This window comes from Paramormyrops kingsleyae, chromosome 25, assembly GCF_048594095.1.
Source record: "Paramormyrops kingsleyae isolate MSU_618 chromosome 25, PKINGS_0.4, whole genome shotgun sequence".
In the NCBI taxonomy this organism is placed as follows: domain Eukaryota; kingdom Metazoa; phylum Chordata; class Actinopteri; order Osteoglossiformes; family Mormyridae; genus Paramormyrops; species Paramormyrops kingsleyae.
The window spans coordinates 18207734-18211434 of record NC_132821.1 but is presented as its reverse complement, the minus strand read 5'-3'; the positions used below and the strand labels follow the sequence as shown (position 1 = coordinate 18211434).

General features: G+C 40.4%; 1 long non-coding RNA gene across 1 annotated transcript; it reads right to left on the bottom strand.

Annotated features, from left to right (window-relative positions):
- Positions 1–1512: 1512 nt before the first annotated feature.
- On the bottom strand, positions 1513–3240 carry LOC140583000 (uncharacterized). Its single transcript, XR_011985793.1, has 2 exons — positions 2623–3240; positions 1513–2049 (listed from the first exon to the last, which is right to left on the bottom strand). It is a non-coding gene; the product is annotated as an uncharacterized lncRNA (long non-coding RNA).
- Between the last annotated feature and the right edge of the window lie 461 nt (positions 3241–3701).

Genomic DNA, 3701 nt, shown 5'->3' with positions numbered 1-3701 from the left:
ATGCAGCTTATGAACATTCTATGAATGCATTATGAAGGTGCACTGAATGTTCTATGAATGTACAATGAATGCATTATGAAGGTGCAATTAATGGAAAGCATTACCAATTAGACTTCAGTATTGGCAGGGCTACCATTCAGAAGCCACTTGTATCCAAGGCTAACACACAGAGATGCATAACCTGAAGCTCAAAACCTGGATACCTAAGCAATGGAAATGTAATATGATAATATGGTCTAATGAGTGATATTTTAACCTATCTTCTACATCCAGGTTGGATTACGCTTAGAGAAAACCAGTTATTAAACATGGTGGCTGACCTGGAATGATATGGGGAGTCATTAAGTGTGGTGATTGATCTGCATGGTTGCATAAAGGTTTTAGGTATGTTACACCAAGCGTAACCTATGGTGCAAACACTGTTCGCTTATGATGTTCCCATATGCCACTCTGATAAGGGCCCATACCCACTACGAAATATTAACAAGTGGCATCATCAAAACCACAACAAAATCAAACCACTTTCATGGATCCCCAGTCACCAGATCTAAACACCACTGAATCTTTTCGGGAAGGTTTGGAATGCTGAGTATGAAATAGATTTCCACATCATCCCTCCCCATAGGGAAAAGTTTTTTTTAAAAAAAAAAAACTTTCTTATGTGTTTAACCCAAATCATATAAGCACTTCATGACACTCAAAATATATACAATCCATATTAATGTATTATTGATGTGTCATTAGATATATATGTTCTTTATTCATGTAAAATACATATTAATGTACCATCAAACATGTAAATCCTACATTCATGTACAATTTATATGAAATGTATGTGTTATTTGTTATATGTGCCATTTATTAAATTCATGTTTTATCAAACATAGGTTCTACATGAATGTTTTTTTTCAGTATTTTTGAGCATAATTCTTTGAATGAACTCAGTTGAATCATGGACAGTGGTTCCATGCAACAAGAATGAGTATTTTGAAAAGGAAACATTCTTTTCCAGTATCACTGTTTTCCAAGACCATAACATGACTTTTCTCATGTCTAATTAAACCAACTGAATGTGGAGAGATCATACATGTCTTTTATAAGAATAATATAAAAGCAATATCATTTTTATTAAGAAACAACAAGCAATAAAAGTGTATTTCCTACTAAAGCCCTGTGTTATCACACATGGTAAAATGTTCTTGCAAAGGTTGTATGTTTTTCCTACAGGCTTTTCCCTTGAGTGCCTTACATGTGAAGTATGTTTTTTGGTATGAATGTGGCCATAATCATACAAGAAAAAACACTGACTTGTAGTGAACATATAGAAAACATCATGTGTTGTCGTATATAACAAATACGACAAATGCTTGATAGACTTATATGAACCTTGCTGTTTTGTTTCATATGGGTCAACAAAAATAAAACTTATTTTCTTGTTTCCCTACCCACAGTTTGGAATATAGCAAAGGGCATATTATAAAGAAACACGTATCACACCTATATAACACAACATTCTTCTCAACCTTGTTTATTTATTCAAAACCCCACCAAAATACAATAATTTAGTGATGTTTTGGCCCATGAGTGGAACTGAGTGGAACAGCTTCCTGTTAAAATAACCGGCGGAGTCCTCTGCAGGGGGCTTCACTCGAACGTGGCAACCGTCAATGGCTCCAACCACTTGGTTGAAGGCTGCAGATCCTGCTAGACGGGTGAAGCGGGCCCCCAAGCGAGGGAGTTCCTCCGCAGTGGGATGGCGGACCACTTGGGAGAGGAGAGCAGCAATCTTTGCACTCACCCTGTGCACTGCCTGGTGAACAGTTGACCAGTGGGTCAGGTGGCGCTGGCCAGCCGGAAAAGAAACACCAAGGTGTCGATCTCAGGGCCCCAACCTTGGTCACATTCAGTTCCCAGCACAGCCATTAGAGAGCTGAAGGACTCCCTTGCTAGCCGGAAGTCAACCCGCAGAAAACTGTGGCCATCGAAGTACCGTGCCAGCAGTGACACTGACACATTCATTTGGCTGTACCGCCTGGGGTTGAGACGCTGCTGTGGAGTAGAGGGGGAGGCAAGAGAGAATATTATGTCAATAAAAGTTTGCGGAATCCCTAGGTTTTAGCATCTTCTTTACTTCATGGCACTTTTTCATTGCATAAATCATTCTAACTATGATTTCTAACTATAATTGATTTCATTTTGCCAATTGTCTAATGTATCAGTGTAAACATCAATTTAGAACAGATGTATATTAATTTAAAGTACATTAATTCAGCCAAGAATTGCACTTTATACTAATAGGTATGGGGAAGACATGCACAGACATATGAATTTGTATGCTGACGGGCTTTTAATTATCAACTGTATAACGTGAGGTAATACACTGTAGTCCACGGTACTGTGTTACACAAATACAGGTCATAAAAGACTTTTAATAGCAGTAAGTGCCATGAAATGCGAAAAAACGTATATGAACTTTATTTTGATTTGTGCATTTATTTATACAACTTTGTGAAAAGAACTTCGTTGAACAGACACTATCTGAAAAGGTAAGCCTAATACCTGCGCGGCGGTGCCATTCGGCACGCATACAAAAAAAAAAAAAAAAACATGTAGGTTACGTACCATCTCATGTTCAGCCAACAGGAGGAGGATCCTGTGTCGACGTTGAATGAGACGCAGTTTCCAGATGGGGTGTAGTAGGGGGTAAACAAAAGCAAATAAAACCACAAGGAAACTCATTGTGAACAAAATACGGCAGATATTTTGGCGCGCTGGAGAATCGCGATCAAATGCTAGTCCGTCACTTCCGGTAAGTGCGAAACGTTAAAATTCCATTTAGGACAGCACTTAACCCATGGGTAATGTGCACTACAGAAGGAAGTGCGCACTACGCACTACATCTCAGTGCACTGACGCAAGTGCGCGATTTCGGACACACCGAATCCGATACAGAGATCAAAGCGTCAAAGTCCGAGGGGCGCGCGAAGACGTTAACCAAAAACCAAATAAGTAAACCAAAGCGAAAGTACAGACAAGGGCAAAGGGCAAAGCGAAAACCAGAAATCCAATAAACCTAACGAATCGTACACAATATCCATCAAAGAAAAGCAAGCCAATAATCAATAAGTGAGCAGAGCTCACGAGATGTCTTGTGGCCGGGGCTTTTCACTTCGGAAAACGGAAGTGACGAATGCCGCATACAGAGTGTCGTGGGCGTAGTCTGCACGTGGAGGCGGGGCGAACGTCGAATGGAGAGCGAGCTAGAGGACGAGGCTGTGGGCGGAGCTGAACTTACAGCGGCGCGTAAAACTGTGCAAAATCCTTGGCTTCAAAAAGGCAGCGTAGTGTCATGCCCCTCCGAAAGAAGCTCGATGTCATTACAGAGATATGAAAACGAAAATCACACAGAGTTGTTGCAGTCTGTTTTGAAGTGGCTTAGTCTACGGTAGGCGATATTTGGAAGAGTAAAGATAAAATCATCCGGCTCACTTGATGCTGGTTAAAAACTGGATGACCACTGCAAGAATAAAACGGGATGATTCGCTAGCTCAGACTGAAATAACATCCTATTATAAGCCTTGCACCTCTATACCAGGTAGTTTGTATTTGTACACATGTAAGTTCATGTATTTCTAAGTTACGGGCATTTCTTACTTACGGGCACGCCTCGGTCCCACTCTGCCCGGATAAGGGAGGTTTGA